The 22,221-nt window shown below is 38.5% G+C and overlaps 1 pseudogene and 1 gene segment (V, D, J or C); both read right to left on the bottom strand.

The window, feature by feature from the left end:
• Positions 1 to 22,221, bottom strand: part of LOC103691145 (immunoglobulin kappa variable 2-29-like) — a 74,050-nt gene that overhangs the window by 13,610 nt on the left and 38,219 nt on the right.
• Positions 18,303 to 19,071, bottom strand: Igkvl-ps16 (immunoglobulin kappa variable like, pseudogene 16; annotated as a pseudogene).

The following is a 22,221-nucleotide window of genomic DNA, read 5'->3' as shown; positions in this document are numbered from 1 at the left end:
GTCAAGCCTATCCCTGAAGCTGTAGCCTGTATGTGGTATCTGCTCCCCAAAAACATTGTCAACTAGACTCAATGAGAGAGTATGTAACTAATTCTGGGGAGTTTTGATGACCAACTTGTGGGTTAACTAGGGAGATTCTATCCTCTCAGAGGAGAAGGCACTCTGTGAGAGTGAAACAGGATGAGAAGCAGCACTTGGAATGTAAATAAAGAAATATAAAATAAAAGAAAAACATTGTTTTTTTTCCTTTCTATGACCATCCATAAGAGAAATTTTGTATCTTGTTGTCTCAGATTATTGTACATTTGTCTTAAAGTGGATTACATTATGTGTTTCCTTGGCCCTCTGGCTAAATCCATCCCCTAAATTTAAACATCTGAAATGCATATTAAAATTTTATTTGCTGAGACATTATAAACAATGCAATGTACAATGATGAAATTTACATTTTTCCTTCTGAAGTAATGCTCAAACATTGGGAGTCACATTTATCACATACATGTTTCTTTCTCATTTTATGAGTATCCAGGAGTGATAGTTTGAATGAGATGGCCCAATGATTGACTCACGTGTTTGATTCGTGATCCCCTTAGTTGAAACTTGTTGGAAAGGATTAAGAGATATTCCTGTTTTGGGGAGAAGTATCATGAGGATAAACTTAGAGGAGTCCCCCTCACTCTCTCTCATTCTTCCTTGTGGTTACAGCTGTGTCCACTCATATTTCCTGCTGTCATGCTTTTGTTGGCCTCCGTTAACTCTATTCATCTAAAATCATATGCCCAATAAAAGGATTCTTTTTATAGGTTGCCTTGGATGTGGTGTTTTGGCATAGCATTTAAAAAGTAAGGATTTCACATAAAAAGGAAATCTAAACATGAGAGGCAACCTGGACATTCAGAAGTGAGTATAGGATGGTGAACTATATGTCAACAGAGTCCTATTTTCCTTTTGTCAACTTGCAGGTAGCATATTCAAACATAACTGATTTCCTTTATGTCCCTGTAAAAACATTTCTTATAAAAACACAGAGGATATGCAGAGTAAAAAAATAAGTACTGACCTGTTAGTTGCATATATTGGGATATATTGAAACCATGACTAGATATTGATGTCCCCACTTTCTCCAAAACATAGAATGTGCAATATGCAACCAGTAGAATTATACTCAGTTACATAGAAAATTAAAATGAGGAACTTTGTAAGAAAATATCTTGATCTACAAATTTTTTAAACTTTTTTCTTCTTGTTTTTTCTTCCTTTTTTTAAAATTAACTTTAGTATTTCTTATTTACATTTCGAATGTTATTCCCTTTCCCGGTTTCCAGGCAAACATCCCACTAACCCCTCCCGTTCCCCCTCTATATGGGTGTTCCCCTCCCCATTCTACCCCCAACAATTACGTTCACTCGGGGTTCAGCCTTGGCAGGACGAAGGGCTTCCCGTTCCACTGGTGCTCTTCCTAGGCCATTCATTGCTACCTATGGGGTTGAAGCCCAGGGGCAGTCCATGCATAGTCTTTGGGTAGTGGCTTAGTACCTGGAAGCTCTGGTTGGTTGGCATTGTTGTTCATATGAGGCTGCTATGAACATGGTGGAGCAGGTGTCTTTGTTCTGTGTTAGGGCATCTTTTGGGTATATGACCAAGAGAGGTATAGCTGGGTCCTCAGGTAGTGCAATGTCCAATTTTCTGAGGAACCTCCAGACTGATTTCCAGAATGGTTGTACCAGCCTGCAATCCCACCAACAGTGGAGGAGTGTTCCCCTTTCTCCACATCTTTGCCAGCATCTGCTGTCATCTGTGTTTTTGATCTTAGCCATTCTGACTGGTGTGAGGTGGAATCTCAGGGTTGTTTTGATTTGCATTTCCCTTATGACTAAATATGTTGAACATTTCTTTAGGTGTTTCTCAGCCATTTGATATTTCTCAGCTATGAATCTTTGTTTAGCTCTGTATCCCATTTTTAAGAGGGTTGTTTGATTCTCTGCAGTGTACTTCATGAGTTCTTTGTATATTTTTGATATTAGCCCTCTATCAATTGTGGGATTGGTAAAGACCTTTTCCCAGTCTGTTGGTTGCCATTTTGTCCTAATAACAGTATCCTTTGCCTTACATAAGTTTTGTTGCTTTAAGAGATCCCATTTGTTGATTCTTCATCTTAGAGCATAAGTCATTGATGTTCTGTTCATGAAATTTTCTCCAGTGTCTATATATTTGAGATTCTTCCCCACTTTTTCTTCTATTAGTCTGAGTGTATCTGGTTTGATGTGGAGTTCCTTAATCCACTTGAACTTAAGCTTTGTACAGAGCAATAGGAATGGATCAATTAGAATTCTACATGCTGACCTCCAGTTGAACCAGCACCATTTGCTGAAAATGCTATCTTTATTTCATTGGATGGTTTTGGCTCCTTTGTCAAATTCAAGTGCCCATAGGTGTGTGGATTCATTTCTGAGTCTTCAATTATATTCCATTGGTCGATCTGCTTGTCTCTGTACCAGTACCATACTAGTACAGTTTTCCTCACTATTTCTCTGTAAAACTGCTTGAGGTCAGGGATGGTGATTCCCCTGGAAGTCCCTTTGATGTTGAGCATTTTAGCTATCCTGGGTTTTTTGTTATTCTAGAGGAATTTGCAAATTGTTCTGTCTAATTCTATGAAGAATTTGATTGGAATTTTGATAGGGATTGCATTGAATCTGCAAACATTTTGGGTAAAAATGGCCATTCTTACTAAATTAATCCTGACAATCCATGAACACAGGAGATCTTTCCATCTTCTGAGATCTTCAACTTCTTTAGAGACTTGACTTTCTTGTAATAACAGATATTTCACTTGCTTGGTTAAAGTCACACCAAGGTATTTTATATTACTTTAGACTATTATGATGGTGTCATTTCCCTAATTTCTTTCTCAGCTTGCTTATTTCTTGTGTAGAGGAAAGCTAGTGATTTGTTAAAGTAAATTTTATACCCAACCACTTTGCTGAAGTTGTTTAGCAGTCTTAGTAGTTCTGTGGTGTAACTTTTGGGGTCACTTAAATATACTACCAGATCATCTGCAAATAGTGATATTTTGACTTCTTCCTTTCGAATTTGTTTCATATTGACCTCCTTTTGTTGTCTGATTGCTCTGGTTAGAACTTCGACAACTATATTGAATAAATAGGGAGAGAGTGGTCAGTCTTGTTTGTTCCTGATTTTAGTGGGATTGCTTCAAGTTTCTCTCCATTTAGTTAATGTTGCCCACTGGTTTTCTTTATATAGCTTTACTATGTTTAGGTATGGGCCTTGAATTCCTGTTCTTTCTAGGCTTTTATCATAAAGGGGTGTTATTTTGTCAAGTGCTTTCTCAGCGTCTAATGAAATGATCATGTGGTTTTTGTCATTGAGTGTGTTTATATAGTGGATTACATTGGTGGGTTTCCATATATTAAACCATCCCTGCATACCTGGGATGAGGCCTACTTGATCATGATGGAAGGTCATTTTGATGTATTCTTAGATTCCGTTTGCAAGAATTTTATTGAATAATTTTGTGTCAATTTTCATATGGGAAAATGATCTGAAGTTCTCTTTCTTTTTTGGGGTCTTTTTGTAGTTTAAGTATAAGAGTATTTGTGGATTTGTAGAAGGAATTTGACAGTGTTCTGCCTGTTTCTATTTTGAGGAATAGTTGGGACAGTACTGGTATGAGCTCTTCTATGAATGTCTGATAGAATGCTGCACCAAACCCATCTGGTTCTGTGCTCTTTTTGGTTGGGAGACTTTTAATAACTGCGTCTATTTCTTTAGGAGTTTTGGGGTTTTTACATGGTTTATTTGTTCCTGATTTAATTTTGGTACCTGGTATTTTTCTAGAAAATTGTCCATTTCTTCTGATTTTCCAGTTTTGTTGAATATAGGCTTTTGTAGTAGAATCTGATGATTTTTTGTATTTTCTCTGATTCTGTTGTCATGTCTCCCTTTTCATTTCTGATTTTGTTAATTTAGACACATACTCTGTGCCCTCTGGTTAGTCTGGCTAACAGTTTATCTATATTGGTGATTTTCTCAAAGAATCAGTTTTTTGTTCTGTTGATTCTTTTTATAATCCTTTTTGCTTCTACTTGGTTGATTTTTGCCCTCAGTTTGATTATTTCATGCCTCCTACTCTTCCTGGGTGTATTTTCTTCTTTTTCTTCTAGAACTTTTATGTGTGCTGTCAAGCTGCTGACATATGCTCTCTCCTGTCTTTCTGCAGGCACTCAGAACTATGAGTTTTCCTTTTATCACAGCTTTCATTAAGTACATAAGTTTGGGTATGTTGTACCTTCATTTTCATTAAATTCTAAGAAGTCTTTAATTTTTCTTTATTTGTTCCTTGACCAGGTTATCATTGAGTAGAACATTGTTCAACTTCCATGTATATGTGGGTGTTGGACTACAAAATTTGTACTGAGTGAAAAAGACAATGTCACATGTTCATAAGTGGCATCTTAACTTTGTACTGTCAAATTTGAATAATTATTCTGGAGGATATAAAAGTGGGACATTACCAAGGTCTAATGACAGGGGAATGAGAAGAGGCCTTAGAAGGAGAAGAGATAGTAGAATATGTGAGGTATGAAAGTAGGCTGTTAGCATAACAGAGAAAAAGCAGTGCTCTGGGGTAAAGGCAAGGAATAGGGTAAAGGAGAATTTGTTAAGTGTCTAGGACAAATCCCTATAGAAGCACACTATTTTCTAACTCTATTTTAAAAGCCCAATCAATGGACAACACTCAATGGTACATAATACTCTCATACAGGCCACACTACATTAAGTAAAGGCCCTAGTATCAAGTATATTAATCATCATTAGGAGGGAGGTTCCAAGGCCACAAAACACCAGCTATTGTGAGTTTTCTTATTTGCCCACTGGAACTAGATTAAAAACCCCTATTTCCAATGACATGATGGATTTTAATTGCAGAGCATAGAAAAATGATGGTGGAATTCAGCTGAAAGTGTTCTTCTAGGTCAGTAGATTTCACAGCCCCGGAAGGTAAACTGCAGAGCTCTGATGGGTAAAAAAGCATTATCAAATATCTGCATCTCCTGTGGACTTCACAACTTACAATAATGGTCACATGCTTAGCATCACACTAACTCATAATAATCCTTGTTATAGAACTAACCTAAAACAGTGTGGTTAGTTCTGTGACTCAATCTAGGGAAGATAATTAGTGTCTGCTGTTTCAAAGTCAGTAAAGGGACCATGGCTAGGGACGTCATACGCTATATTTGTTTACTTACAACTACTCTGTCACTAAATAGTCATGGCGTCAAATTATCATCTACATAATTATATTTATACCTATAAATAAATAAGGATGTCAGCTTTCAAGCAACTCTCTTTTGTAGTGGGTTATACTTCATGTAGTGGCTCACTTTTCTTCAAAGTGCTAAGGGTAACTATAGTGTCATATAACAATTATTCACAATGAGACATGTATACTATCCTCTTAATTCTCCAGAAATTTCTCACATCAGGATGTTAGAAGAATGTAGGTACAAAAAGATAGCAAGAAGTTCTTATACAGTTGATTTAGGCTATTGTCATTGTTCTCCTGAAATTACTGCTTTTGTTATCTGCACAAGGTCTGCACATGATCAGACAGAAAACCATTTGAACATGTATGGAGGCTCATGATTCTTCAGTCTTTCCTTAAAGAAAGTAGGTGTTACAAGTAGGTAACTACTGGTAGGAGAGATGTGCCATTTTCTTTAGCCTTGTATCCATTGAATTGCTGCTATACTCCAATAAATAAGCTTCAACTCATCTTCATGGAAGCAAACAAAATAAACACACTGAGTCAAAATTTAAAAAGCATTTGAGTTGGAAGGGTTGTTGAGAATAAGATTGCAATCAGAAAGGGAAGAGAATAATTGGGGGTGGCATTCTAAAAATAATTATACAAATTTGTAAATTACCAAAGAATGGAATATAAAATAAAATGCCTGATGTTGGTGCCTCACACCTTTGAAACTAGCAAAGAGGAGGCAGAGGGAGGCAGGCTTATTGAGTTCTGAATTTAAAAGGATCCTAGTCTAAAGAGTGAGTTCCACGACAGTCTTAGCTAAACCAAGAAATTTTGTCTTTAGATAAATTGATAAATAGATGATAAATGATAGTTAGATAGATACATAGATAGATACATACATACATAGATAGATAGATAGATAGATAGATAGATAGATAGATAGATAGGCAGACAGACAAACAGATAGATAGATGATATAATTAAAGAAAAGAAATGCAGTAAATAGAATAGGCAGTATATAGGAATCCATTAAATGAATGCATACTTATGTGCTTTCCAGAATAAAGAAAGAAAGTTGAACAAAGAGAAAATATACTTAATGAACTTAAATCAAAATATCTAAGCACTAGAAATCAAAGACTCTTAAGTAAATTAAATGCCAAACACTTGTCTAAAAGATGACACAAGATATGAGAAGAGAGAGACAGTGACAGACACAAAGACACAGAAAAACAAAGGGCAAAGTTACATTTCACAGACTCATACTAAATTGACAGTAATTTTATTTAAAAAAAACAATGAAGAGATGATTGGGTTATATATCAAAAGTTCTATCACGAAATAAGAGTAAAATTTTTCTTCAACAACAACAACAGTAACAGTTGCCAACACAGTAGGAAGACCAGAAATGTGAATTTACCCGGATCCCTTTGATCTCTCAGTCACTGGGTCATGGAAAGAAGCAGCCTATACCAGCTGACATGAGACTCCCAATAAATATACAGCAGAAAACTACCAGGTCTGGGTTCCTCAGAGAAGATGCACCTAACCCTCCAGAGACTGAAGGCCCCAGCCAGGGACTGGAGCAGTCTGGTGGGATAGATGTGGGGAAGTGGGGAAGTTCTAGTGAAAATGAGTTGGTTGAGGATTTATGGGATGCGGAACACTCAGAGGGTGGACCAGGAGTGGTACAAAAAAAAGATAGAGCTTAAATAAAATGAAAAAAAGAAAGAAAGAAAGGTAAAAAAAAATCACCGAATTCAAACAAGGAAATTTGACCTGAAAATACAAAAAAAAAAATTAGAAGAAAAATCAAATTTTATCATTATATAAAACTATCAAATTACAAACAAAAGGGGATATGGAAAGAAGAATATCAAATCTACCAAGAACTACTACCAAGGTCTTAACCATTGATTACTGTACATATAATTGGAATAAAAGATGTCAATATAAGTAGAATACAATGCAGAAAAAGGGACTATTTGTCATAAAAAAACATCTTGAGTAAAGTTTGTATAAAGTCACAGTTTATACCTATGGAAAAAGGGAAATATGACAGGCTATATTTATATAAAGACAATAGAATTAAAGTCAAAAGCATAAATGTAGAAAATGAAGTAACTATAATAAAGGCAACAGTTGAAAAGAGGAGGAAATCTCAGGTTTCTAGCTTTTTACTGGACAGTGCTGAGTACAAGGAAAGTAGGATCAGAATGGGTCTTCACTCAGCTTCACCACGATCACTGCTGGTTGATGAGAGGGCACTTTTTCAATATTATCCTGAGGTAAATATGATGTCATTGTTATTGAACCTGATGAGGCCAGAAAAGCATAACGCTTTAAGTGTAGACAATGAGTTCATGTGCCAATGCCCTCAGGGGCAACCAATATCTCCAGTTTCTTAGCAATTCTTTCTCACAGTGCACTAACTTATGCAACATCTTGACCACCTCCAAGAAGGATGTTTTCTTTATGTTTTGTATCACTCTGGGAGGAAAAGGAATATGTGTAGGCTGCAATCAACTCGCAGATCTTCAGGCTCCAGTCTGTTAATCTTGAGTGTGATATTTGTAACTAACCCACTGCCACTGAACCTGTTTGGGACCCCTGAAAATTGTTCGGAATCCCTGTAGATCCGGAGCTATACAGATTGGCCTGCCTTCTGCAGGTAGTAATATGAATAGTTGTATCCATTTCTATTTAGAAGGCTCTGATTAGACCTGACTTCTAAGGCTGATCTGAAGGGACAATGACTATGGGTCACAACAGCATCACCAGTGGAAGCTGAAACTATGAAAAGTGCAAATTTATGGAAAAAATTCAAGAGCAATCCTTGCAGTTGCTTTCTAGATGCTTATTTCAGCTGAGATGTTTCCTTTTACATTCAATTATTTAGACACTGAAATTCCCTTTTAAAGAGACAAGTGAAATGAATGGTCTAAAGAGCTTCTAAGAATATATTGTTTGTTTGTTCCAGATTGGGTTTCTTTACTCAGGATGATATTTTCTACTCCCATTCATTTGCCTATGAATTTCACGAATTCATTGTTTTTGATAGCTGAGTAGTACTTCATTGTGTAGATGTACCACATTTTCTGCATCTATTCCTCTGTTGAAGGGCGTGTGCGTTCTTTCCAGCTTCTGGCTATGATAATTAAGGTCACTATGAACATAGTGGAGCATGTGTCTTTATTGTATGTTGGAGCATCATGTGGGTATATGCCAAATAGGTATAGCTGGGTACTCAGGTAGTCCAATGTGTAATTTTCTGTGGAAACTCCAGACTGATTTCCAGAGTGGTTTTACCAGTTTGCAATGTCACCAACAATGGAGGAGTGCATGCACTCACTGATAAGTGAATATTAGCTCAAAAGCTTGAATTTCCTAGGATACAATACAAAGACAACATGAAGCTCAAAAAGAAGGACTACCAAAGTGTGGATGCTTCAATTCTTCTTAATAGGGGGAACAAAAATATTCAAAGGTGGAGATATGGAGACAAAATTTGGAGGGGAGACTGAAAAAAATGGACATTCAGAGCCTGCCCCACCTGACGATACAGCCCCTATATATACAGCCACCAAACCTTAACAATCTTGATGAAGTCAAGAATTGCGTGCTGATTGGAGCCTGATATAGCTGTCTCCTGAGAGGCTCAACCATAGCATGTCAAATACAGAGGCAAACGCTAGCAGCAAAGAATTGAACAGAAAACAGGGTACCCATTGGAGGAATTACAGAAAGGATTAAAGGACCTCAAGGGGCTTACAACCATAAGAACAATGCCAACAAATCCAACCTCCCTAGGGACTAAACCACTATCCAAAGACTACACATGGGCAGATCCAAGGCTCCAGCTCCACATGGAGCAGAGGACTTTTGTTGTTGTTTTTGTTGTTGGGAAACAATGGGAGGAGAAGACTTGATACTGCCAAGGCTGGACCCCACAGTGTAGTGGAATGTCAGGAGGGGAGGCAAAAAGGGGTGGGGGTTGTGGAGAGGGAAGGGTTAGGGGGCTTATGGCTAGGAAACTGGGAAAGGGAAAAACATTTGAAATGTAAATAAAAATATCCAAAGAAAAAAGAAAAAATTGTATGACTCTGCCCCATCCCTGTCATAACCTTCATGATAGGAGAGGTTATTTCCATTTGAAACCTCCCTTGCACAAACATAAATATCACTTGCCCCATCCTAGAGAATAAGAGTGCCTTTGCGAACAGAGACAAGCCACTTGTGGTAAGCAAATGGGAATCAGGGTTTAACTTTATTATCCATTCTTTTTTAAATTTTTTTATTATATATTTCTTTACTTACATTTCAAAGGTTATCCCCCTTCCTGGTTTCCTGTCCATAAGCCCTCATTCTGTCACCTCTCCCACCCCATACTGGTGTTCCCCCTATACATCTCCCTTATTGCTCTTCCCCATATTCCCCTGCACTGGGGGTAAAAACTTCGCATAACCAAGGGCTTTCCCTTACATTGGTACCCTAACAAGTCTATTCTCTGCTCCATATGCAGTTGGAGCCCTGGGTCAGTCCATGTATAGTCTTTCAGTAAAGGTTTAGTCCCTGGAAGCTCCGGATGGTTGGCACCATTTTTTTTCTTTCTTTCTTCCTTTTTTTTTAATGTTTATTAACTTGAATATTTCTTATTTACATTTCGATTGTTATTCCACTTGTGCCAACTTCCCCCAACCCCTCCCCCTGCCCTTTTATATGGGCTTCCCTCCCATCCTCCCCCCATTACCGCCCTCCCCCCAACAATCACGTCTACTGGGGGTTCAGTCTTGGCAGGACCAAGGGCTTCCCCTTCCACTGGTGCTCTTACTAGGCTATTCATTGCTACCTATGAGGTTGGAGCCCAGGGTCAGTCTATGTATTGCCTTTGGGTAGTGGCTTAGTCCCTGGAAGCTCTGGTTGGTTGGCATTGTTGTTCATATGGGTCTTGAGCCCCCTCAAGGTCTTCCAGTCCTTTCTCTGATTCCTTCAACGGGGGTCCCGTTCTCAGTTCAGTGGTTTGCAGCTGGCATTCGCCTCTGCATTTGATATATTCTGGCGGTGTCTCTCAGGAGAGATCTACATCCGGTTCCTGTCAGCCTGCACTTCTTTGCTTCATCCATCTTGACTAATTGGGTGGCTGTATAAGTATGGGCCACATGTGGGGCTGGCTCTGAATGGGTGTTCCTTATGCCTCTGTTTTAAACTTTGCCTCCCTATTCCCTGCCAAGGGTATTCTTGTCCCCCCCTCTTTTTTTTTCAGATTGAATAATAGCATTCTTTTTTTTTTCATTTTATTTTATTTTATTTTTTTTATTATTAACTTGAGTATTTCTTATATACATTTCGAGTGTTATTCCCTTTCCCAGTTTCCGGGCAAACATCCCCCTCCCCCCTCCCCTTTCTTATCGGTGTTCCCCTCCCCACCCTCCCCCCATTGTCCCCCTCCCCCCAACAGTCTAGTTCACTGGGGGGTTCAGTCTTAGCAGGACCCAGGGCTTCCCCTTCCACTGGTGCTCTTACTAGGATATTCATTGCTACCTATGAGGTCAGAGTCCAGGGTCAGTCCATGTATAGTCTTTAGGTAGTGGCTTAGTCCCTGGAAGCTCTGGTTGCTTGACATTGTTGTACATATGGGGTCTCGAGCCCCTTCAAGCTCTTCCAGTTCTTTCTCTGATTCCTTCAACGGGGGTCCTATTCTCAGTTCAGTGGTTTGCTGCTGGTATTCGCCTCTGTATTTGCTGTATTCTGGCTGTGTCTCTCAGGAGCGATCTACATCCGGCTCCTGTCGGTCTACACTTCTTTGCTTCATCCATCTTGTCTAATTGGATGGCTGTATATGCATGGGCCACATGTGGGGCAGGCTCTGAATGGGTGTTCCTTCAGTCTCTGTTTTAATCTTTGCCTCTCTCTTCCCTGCCAAGGGTATTCTTGTTCCCCTTTTAAAGAAGGAGTGAACCATTCACATTTTGATCATCTGTCTTGAGTTTCATTTGTTCTAGGCATTTAGGGTAATTCAAGCATTTGGGCTAATAGCCACTTATCAGTGAGTGCATACCATGTATGTCTTTCTGTGTTTGGGTTAGCTCACTCAGGATGATATTTTCCAGTTCCAGCCATTTGCCTACGAATTTCATAAAGTCGTTGTTTTTGATAGCTGAGTAATATTCCATTGTGTAGATGTACCACATTTTCTGTATCCATTCCTCTGTTGAAGGGCATCTGGGTTCTTTCCAGCTTCTGGCTATTATAAATAAGGCTGCAATGAACATAGTGGAGCACGTGTCTTTTTTATATGTTGGGGCATCTTTTGGGTATATGCCCAAGAGAGGTATAGCTGGATCCTCAGGCAGTTCAATGTCCAATTTTCTGAGGATCCTCCAGACTGATTTCCAGAATGGTTGTACCAGTTTGCAATCCCACCAACAATGGAGGAGTGTTCCTCTTTCTCCACATCCTCGCCAGCATCTGTTATCCCCTCTTGTTCCCCTTTTAAAGAAGGAGTGAAGCATTCGCATTTTGTTCATCCCTCTTGAGTTTCATGTGTTCTGTGCATCTAGGGCAATTCAAGCATTTGGGCTAATTGCCAGCTATCAATGAGTGCATACCATGTGTGCTTTTTTATGATTGGGTTACCTCACTCAGCATGATATTTTCCAGTTCCATCCAGTTGACTATGAATTTCATAAAGTCTGTTTTTGATAGCTGAGTTATATTCCATTGTGTAGATATACCAAATTTTCTGTATCCATTCCTCTGTTGAAGGGCATCTGGGCTCTTTCCAACTTCTGGCTATTATAAATAAGGCTGCTATGAACATAGTGGAGCATGTGTCTTTGTTATATGTTGAGGCATCTTTTGGACAATTGTGTTGATGTTTTCTATGTTATCTTCTGCCCCTGAGTTCTATCTTCTTTCTCTTGCAATCTGTTGGTGATGCTTGTGTTGATGATTCCTTGTCTCTTCCTTTGGTTGTCTATATCCAGGGTTGTCTCCCTCTGTTCTTTCTTACCTGTTTCTATTTCCATTTTCAATTCCTTCACCTGTTTGGTTGTGTTTTCCTGTAATTCTTTTAGTGTTTTTTGTGTTTCCTCTCTAAGAGCTTCTACTTGTTTATTTCTGCTTTCCTGGCAGTTCTTTATGTCTTTCTTAAAGTCCTCCATCATTACCAAAAATGGGATTTCAATCTAAATATCGCTTTTTTGGTGTGTTTAGATAGCTAGTATTTTCTTTGGTGGGAGTACTGGGCTCTGATGATGCCAAGTAGTTTTTGTTTCTGCTGATTAGGTTCCTGTGCTTGCCTCCAGCCATTGGGTTGTCTCTGGTGTTTGGTTGTCTTGCTGTTTCTGGGAGTGATTTGGCCCTGCTGTAGGCCTCTGTGTCAGCACTCCTGTAGAACTGTTTTCCTGTTTTCTTTCAGCCTTTCCTGAGAGCAGGTGTTCTGGTCTCAGCTGTGGCAGTGCTCCTGGAGACTGTCTTCCATTTCTATGTGCAGGCAAGAATCAAAAGCAACTGTGCCCCAATTGCTTGTGTATGTCCTTGCAGCCAGTGGGCACAGTTGGCTCTAAGAAATTCTCTCTTGGGTCTGGACTGTGAGCAGAGGGTGTTCTCCTCTGACTTCTCATGAGGATCCACACATCTGAGGTTCCAGTTCTCTGCCCCATGGCATTTGGGTGCTGGGAACTGTTTGGTAGGACAAGTTCTGTCCTGGGCACAGACCAGAAACATGGGTACCGGTGGCTGTCTGTTCCTATATCCATCTATCAAGTGCTACTATGCAGTTTCCCCTTGGACAAGGGATGTGGGCTGAGGTGTGCAGAGGTGGCAGTTTGTCCTGTGGCCTCAGGATGTCTGCATTCTGGGGTGGTCTGCTCTATTCCCCATGGGATTTGGCTTACCTATCTATTCTTATTCCTCACCCTCTTCACTCTCAGCAGAATCAAGAAAAATAATACCGATGACAGCAGAAAGGGCAACTTCATTTTGAGGAAACAGCCTAAGGAAACTGATAAATGTATCCAAGATGAAAACTGAGATTTTTGTATCAAAGTAACAAGAGTGAATTCTTACCCCAGGGAACAATATGCAAGGGCCTGAGTTGATGATACAGTAGAAATAGGAAAAAGAGTCATTCAGATTACTAGTTCACAGAAAATATTTCCTACGTCAGAGGAGAAAACAGCGAAACAATGTGTGCTCTTTGGTGGGAAAAGAACATGCTAATAACTGTCAATCTTGACAACAGCAGAAACATAATAGCTGCTGTATTACAGAAACTCAGGAAGTAGTGAAAACAATTATTTATGTGTTAAATTGTTCTCTTTAGAATGACCAAGTATTTGTTGCTATTTTCAACAATTTTATAGAAAAATAGCTGTCATTTTCTGAATGTTATATGTAGCAGTTAAGAACGTTGTTCCCTGTAGTCCACTGAATTAGTCTCCATGGAAGCACAAAAATAATTTTGAACCAAAATTTGCCTTGTCTACAGGAAAACCATGAACAAAGTTGGAGCAGTTACCGAGGCAATGACCAATCCATAATGAGGTCAACTTGAGACACATCCCACGGACAAACTCTAATCCCTGGCACTAATATATTACACTGTTATGCTTACAGACAGAAGTCTAGCATAACTGCCCTCTGATAGACTCTACCAAGCAGGTGACTGAAACAGATCCAGAGACTCAGAGCCAAATATGGGACAGAGTTTGTGGTCTCTTGTGGAAGAGGTGAGGAATAATAGCAGGACCCCTAAAAGGAATAGAAACTCTACAGGAACTAGCAACAAATCTACTAACCTGGACCGCTGGAGATTTTCAGAAACTAAGTCATCAACCAAAGAGCATGCACAGGTTGAACCGAGAGTCTGAGCAATATGTAAAAATATATACCTCAATTTTCAGCTTAGTCTTCATGTGAATCCCCCAAATTGGAGAAGATGATGTTCCTAAAGCCCCTAACTGGGCTACCTTGTCTGGACTTAGTTTGGGAGGATATGCCCTGCCCTTCAGTACCTTGAATTATCAGAGTGGAGCATGCCTCCTCGTGTTTGTACAAGAAAAATAATTAAGTAATCAAGTAAAAAAATACAGTTGAAGGGGGTGTTAAGAGCAAGAGTTTAAGTGTTAAAGGAAGGAGAGAATTGGGAGTGTAAGGAAAATATAAAAAAAGTATTATTTATATTTTTAAATTTCCAGGGCACGTCATAAATGAAAAGAAAACAGAATGGGCAGAATATGGATTTAAATTGAATAAATATAAATGATATTATAGGTTTACCAGAAAGAGGAGGAAGAGGTAAGTAAGAAGATATTCTTACATTTACTACTTTATTATGTGTTTTTATGGATATATATACATATATGTGTAGTATGTATGTATTTATATATATGTGTATGTATATATGTATAGTATGTATGTATGTATATATGTATGCATGAATAAATGTGTATATGTATATATACATAATGTATACATGTATACATATGTATATATGTATATATGTATATATGCATATATATATGTATGTATATATGTGTATATGTGTATGTGTGTATATGTATACATGTGTATATGCATTTGTATATATGTATATATGAATATTTGTATACATGTATAGCTGTATAAATGTGTATATGTTTGTGTATATGTGTATATATATGAATATATGTATATATGTATATATGAATATTTGTATACATGTATAGCTGTATAAATGTGTATATGTGTATATGTGTATATGTATATGAATAAATGTATATATGTATTTATGAATATATGTATACATGTATTGCTCTATAAATGTGTATATGTGTATATGTATAGGAATATGTGTATATGTATATATGAATATTTGTATACATGTATAGCTGTAGAAATGTGTATATGTGTATATGTATATATGTATATATGTATTTTTGTATATATGCATATAATGTATATATGTATATATGTATATTTAGGCATATTCCTGCCAATGAGTACACATGAAAGACATAATACAACTCATGGGAGTCAGTCAGCCCTGCAATGTTTGTCTAGGGAAACATCAAGTTGCTTGTCTTGGTAGCAAGCATGTCTGTAGAGAGATTGTTCTGATTAATATTAGATATGCTAAGGGTCAGAATGATGTTGACAGTGCCAACACATGGGCAGAAGGTCCTGGGTGGCTTAAGTCAGAGCAAACCATGGAGAATAAGCCAATAAGCATTCTTTATGGCTTTGGATTCAGTTGCGGCCGCCAAGAACCTGCCCTGCTGGATGTCCTGCCCTTAGTTATCTTCATGTGCAGTAGAATTATAAAGTAACCCCCTTTTCTCTTCAGGTTGCTTTGGGTTATGGTTTCCATCATAATATAATACAATATTTTATTACAATTTAAAACATTCTGACTATCCTCAGAGTTATCACTTGCTTCCTATACACAATTAGTGAAAGGGCTTCCTAAGAGAAAGTCTCTTGGAGGAGGATTGAAAAAAGTGAACTGGAAAAGTTTCACATTTTCACCTTAGTAAGTCTTAAGAATCCTTTTCCCATGCATACTTTTTCTCAATAAGAAAAATAAAATTATGTTGCATTCTTGTTGGCTTTGAATAACAATCTTTTCCCATGTAGGCTTTTGTGTTACATATATAAAACAATGGCATACAAGTTCACAGAGCACTACATGTAGGTGAATAAAAACTAGATACATTCTCTTAAAAACTCAGAGTAATATTTTTTAACCTCTAGTTCCCTGGCCTTCATTTGGAGACAGTAACTAGAGACTATGATGATGGATCACAGACACTCAGGAGAGTCAGTCTTAGAATGTAATCTCAACAAATGGGTACAAACCCAGACATAACATGCAAACAAACTAGGTTTTGTTAAAGTAGACAAAAATACATTATAAGGAAGCATATTCAACATATTGTGCTTGTCAGATTCGATATTTGTACAGAGAAGAATGTAAATAGATTTATATTTCTTACCCAGAATTAAACTCAAGTTCACATGGTCAAAGAACTTAAGTTCAGACACACTGAACCTGACTGAAGAGAAAGTAGGGCATAGCCTGAATGCAACAGCACAGGAATTAGGTACTTAAATAGAGCACCTATAGTATAGACACTAATATCAAAAATTAATAAATGGAACCTCATGAAGCTGAAAAGCTTCTATAAGGCAAAGGACACTATCAATAACACAGAAAACAGCAGCCTATGGACCAGAGATAGGGTTTCATCTTCTCCACATACAACAGAGGACTAATATCCAGAAGAAGTCAAAAAGAACTCAAGAAGCTTAATATTACCAAGTAATACATATTAAAAATGAGGTTCAAATCTAAACAAAATTTTTAGGTGAGGAATCTAAAATGGCTGAGAAACACTTAAATAAATGTTCAACATTTTTAGTGATCAGAGAAATGCAAATCAAATATACTTTGATGTTTCATCCGACGGCTGTCAGAGTGGCCACGATCAATAACACACGTACCACTCATGCTAGTGAAAATGTGAACACTGGAAACCCTCCTCTGTTACTGGTGGAAGTTCAAATGTACTCAGCCACTATGGAAATTAGTATGGTAGATTCTCAGAAAATTGGCAATAAACTTACCAAAAGACCCAGTTACACATACACTGAAGGACATATATAAAGAGATGCTTCATCCTATCATGACACTTGCCTGCCTATGTTCATAGTGGCGTTGTTCATAATACCTCAACACTGGAAACAACCTAGATGTTCATTAACTGAAGAAAGGATAAAGAAATCATTGCACATTGACACAACTGACTATTACTCAAGTGTAAAATAAAAAGGGCATCATGAAATTTGTAACAAAATCGATGAGACATACTGCATCCTTGGGAGGTCAAAGGGAAATCGAGTTCAGAGGAAACTCTGGAACCCCTAAGGGTGAACCTAGCAAGAACTCTTGCAGACAGCACCCCACTGGAATGAATTAGTAGAAGCTAAGCAGTTTATTAGACTTAGGCTATTGGTCTCTACGGTCATTCACAATAATAGTGTTTATTCTTCTTCAGAGTACAAGATGCCCTTGACCTCTCTGTCATAAATAAACTGATCCTCCTGCTGACACTACTTCTTATCATCTCCACATCAAGCATTTTTTCTGTGAACGAATACATCTGTAGAGGTTGCTTTCTGGATCACTGACTTCTTTCTGTTTCTTATTTCTAGCTCTACAGACTACAGACTAGCTTAGTCTCTCGCTTAATGTGTGACAGAATGGGATCTTCCTTAAAGGCAAGCCTGCCAAGCAAGAAGAATCACAGAAACATTACATACTATCAACGGTGTGAAATCCTGTAAACACTGTGGGCAATTTCTGGGTGTAGGAATGGGAGTGCTGTCTGTTTTAGCCTATGGTGCCTCCATCACTGATTCCCACCAACTGAGCTCTTGCTTGAGTCACAAGTGGTTTTCCACTTCCTATCCTGTATCGTTACAACTTCCTCTTGCTTATCTGCTTTCTTGCTTTTAAGGTTCATTTTATTTAACTTTATAGATAAGAATGGTTTTAATGGCAAATATGCATAATGTTGTGATGTCTGTGCACGAACTAGCCAAAGAGAGTCAGCAGATTCCATAAAACTAGAGTTTTAAATGGTTGTTAGCCACCATGTGCATGCTAAGAAGTGAAGCCAGGTCCTCTGCAAGATCAGCCAGTACTCCTAACGGTTTGGCCATCTCTCTAGCCCTTCCTACTACCTCCACCAACATTGTTAATATTCTTTCTCCCTTCTTCTTTTGAATTTAACTGTCCTAGGTCATTCATGGTGTCACAAGTCACAAACTTCTAAATATCCACCGTTCTCTAAAAGTTCCATTAACCTCTGTTTACTTCAAATTTTACTTCTGTGAAACTGAAAGTAATTCTTCGTAGTTTTCAAATATCTTTGATCCCTAGCCATGAAAAAGTTCAGAGATCTCATCATTCTAATGATTCAGTTTAATTAGAAATACAGATTGCCTGGTCTTTCAGTAATGGCTTTCTTAAGGATTTCCTTTTTATTGTACTGTCAGACTTTGCTTGTGACATCTGAGAAATGCTTAGAGTGGTGGTTCATGAAGGGAGACAGATGGGACAACCAAGCCTCTCACTTCTGCTCCAATGAGGTTTATGGTATGACTTGTATCACTGTGAAAGGGGACTCTTTATACTGTAGACAGTAATAGATAGCTATATCTTCAGACTCCAGGCTGCTGATGGTCAGAGAATAATCTGACCCAGACCTACTGCCACTGAACCTTGATGGGACCCCAGCTGCCAAGTTGGTTGCATCATAAATCATTTGCTTAGGAGATTTCTGGTTTCTGCTGGAACCATCTTAAATAATTCCCAATGTCCTGACTTGCCTTGCAAGTAATAGTGACTCTGTCTCCCAGAGACACAGACATGTAGGATGGAGACTGGGTCATGTGGATGTCACATTTGGCACCTAAGAGTAGAGACGTAATGAATATCTATATAGCTAAGCATTATAAAAGATGATATTGCCCAAATACCAGTCAACGCTAATCAGCGAAATACCCATTTTAGTTCATTTTACCTGGAAAGCACAGCAACAAGAACCCAAGAAACTGAGCATGGGCACTCATGACCATGCTGGGTCCTGACTGTAATGACAATGGCACAGTATATGTGTGACTGGTATATGAAGAAGTTCCTAAGACTATGCAGTAAGGGCAGGCAAATCAGTGAGAACCACATATTGCTGTGTACAGCTCAAAGGCTTATTCATTTCAGCATTTCGCATAACTCTATGGTCTTCACAAGCCTGAGGTAAAACCACGTGTATGTGTCCAGAGAATGAATTTCTTTTCCAATATTTAAACTTACAGATGACATTTGTACTGTAGTTAGCCTCTATATTAAATAAAATATTTCAAAGATAAACTACTGAAATATGGAAGAATATCCTGCTGTCAGGGAATATACAGCAGAGAAAAAAACTATTAGTTTTTAGCTCACTAAAATAATTAATATTGGTTGAAAAAATGGAATGTGTTCCCCTTGTAAATTGTTTGTAGTAAACATTTCTTGAAGTTAAAAGGACAATTTCTCATAACCATATTCACTGAATTAAAACATGAGATTTGTATTTCTAACTTTGCAAACTAAAGCTCAAAGAGAGGAAAAAGACTGTACATGCACAACTAACCTTGATCCCAGCAATATGAGTCACTTGAAGTTCCGACTCCATGTGAACATCTAGGTACATTCATGTTTAGAGACTAAAGGGGTATAACTTTTGCTCATTTTCCAATTCTCCAAATTTTGCTCTTTTCAACCATTTTCTATTAGGTCCCATGGTTTTTCAGTATAAAGGTTTGACTGGTGATGATACAATTTAGTACTATAAAGGAAAATACTGCTATTTCCACATTTTGTTCTTTAGGAATAATTGAAGGAATTATCCTTATTCAGGCAGCAGCCTCACTGCCTGCTTGTGGGTCAAAGTCTCCAAACAAGCTACTATGAAGAAATATTTATGAATCCTTATAACACAATATTTGAATGCCATAGATCACACAGCTATGCCTTTGTCTCAACTATCCATCTTTATTTATCATCAGGCGAAGTACAATATGTCCAGTCTTTAATATTTTGTCCACAAGCCAGGGAATCCTTGGGGTCTTTCAGAAACCAATTATGAAAGCCCCAACAATGTTACAGCATAAGTCTGGATAAGCTGGTTTTCCAAGGACTTGAACTTGAGTGATGTGTGAGAACAAATACCTAGTCCTAAGGCAGCTACTTCAATATGTAAAACACTATCACCTCAAAAGTGCCACGCAGTAGGGTTTGGGTGGATAAATAGTAATGTTGCTTTCTCTGTCTGTGTTTCTGTTCTGCACTCTTATTCTCCTGATATCTAATAACTGTTCTCGTGTATCCCTATGATTTCTGAGGCTTGGAAAACATGTCTGAGTTCTCATATAATAGCAACAAAATTCAAGAAAGTTTCACTCTCTCCATTCATGATAAGAGGAGGGTGACAATTCATCTTTACCTAGAACGCCAAGTAAATCATTGGTTTATAGTGCATCTGGGATCTGAATTCTTATACAGCCCCTTAAAAGATATGTGCAAATACGAAAAGAATTCCAGAAACATTCAACCTTCCTTTCCAAATAGAACTTAGATTGTGTTAAGCACTAAATAACTTTGTTTTGAGATTATACCTGCCTAGGATATTTAGTACTGACAGTATATAGTAATCATCTCTATCTTCTGAAGACATTCGACAGCTTCTCAAGAGACTCTAACTCACACATATTGAATAAATACCTATACTTGTTGAGGTTTGTGGTCTCCTTATTAAGTTGATTAAAAAACAGGTTTTATAAAGGTCAAGTTTGAGGAGAGAATACAAGCAAATAGTTTGGGAATAATGGACCTTACTGAACCTTTCTTTCTATAACTCTCCAAGTCTAGGCTCTAGAAGTTTTAAATTGAAATGGAAATGTCAAAAGAACTTTTCAGGAATAGTTATGAGTTTGAGATGACATGAACATTCTGAAATATATAGCTGATCAATATAATCACATGTGTTTTTCCTAGTAAGGGGAGAAATAGTTGGGATATACAGAGTGTTTTTTACATAAAAAAAAACTTTGGGGGATAGTGCTCATTGTTCAGGCTATGGTGGTATTTTCTTTTTTTAAATTTTTTTTAAATTTTTTTTCCTGGGGCTGGGGACCGAACCCAGGACCTTGCGCTTCCTATGTAAGCACTCCAACACTGAGCCAAATCCCCAAACCCTATGGTGGTATTTTCTGATGAGAATAGTGTTAACATTAGGGTCTTGTCCCTGGAGTCTATATTATACCCACAGATCTCATTATTCTTGAGGTTAATTCAGGAGATGGTTAACATCTAGAACTGTAGAGAAGTTCTATCTTTTAATTGGATGTTGGTTTTACTTACATTTCAGATGTAATCCCCTTTCCTGGTTTCATGTCCATAAACCACCTAACCCATCCCACTCCTCCTACTTTGATGAGGGTGTGCCCCCAACATACCACTAACCTCTTTCTACCTCCCTGCCCTGAAATTCCTCTATACTAAACTGTTGAACTTTGAGAGGATCAAGGGCTTCTCCTCCCATCGGTGTCCAACAAGGCCAACCTCTGCTACATATGCAACTGTATGCCCATGCCCATGCCCATGTGTACATGTTGGATTGTGGTTTAGTTGCTGGGAGCTTTTGTAGGTTGGTATTGTTGTTCTTATGGGATAGCAAACCCCTTCAGCTCCTTCAATCCTTTATCTAACTCCTCCAATGTAGACCCCATACCCAGATCTTGTGGGGCAGAGAGCAGGACTCTCAGAAGTGTGGAAAATACTGAGAGCTCAGGGGAGACCACCACTTCTGCTCACAATCCTGGTGCAAGAAGAACCTGCCTAGAACTGTCTGGACACAGAAATATAGGAGCAGTCAAGGACAAGATCCTTCTGGTTTCCCCCTGTGCCCAGAGCTGAATGGTATTCTCCAGGAACTCTGGAACACCTGAAAACAGAAGGAAGACCACTACTTCTGCTCTGAAGGACCCACCTGGAGTCCTCAGGACACAGGAACCCAGAAGCAGTCTTGGACAAAATTCTTCCAGTTTCTGCCTATGCCAGAAGCTGACATGGTTCCACAGCTCTCTGTGCCCAGGTCCTGCAGGGGAGAGAGCTGGACTCTGAGAAGTGCAGAAAATTCCGAGATATCAGAAGAGACCACCATTTCTGCTCATATTCCTGTCCTAAGAGGAACCCAGCTGGACCCCTCTCAACACAGAAACTTAAGAGATGGCAGAGACAGGATCCTTCAGGTGTCTGCCTGTGCCTGGAGCTGAAAGCCAGGCTCCAGGAGTGCTGGTACACTTGAGAGCAGAGGTAAGACCACAACTTCTGCTCAGAGAAACCTACCTGG

Source organism: Rattus norvegicus, chromosome 4, assembly GCF_036323735.1.
Source record: "Rattus norvegicus strain BN/NHsdMcwi chromosome 4, GRCr8, whole genome shotgun sequence".
Lineage (NCBI taxonomy): Eukaryota > Metazoa > Chordata > Mammalia > Rodentia > Muridae > Rattus > Rattus norvegicus.
This window is presented reverse-complemented; position numbering and strand designations above follow the sequence as displayed.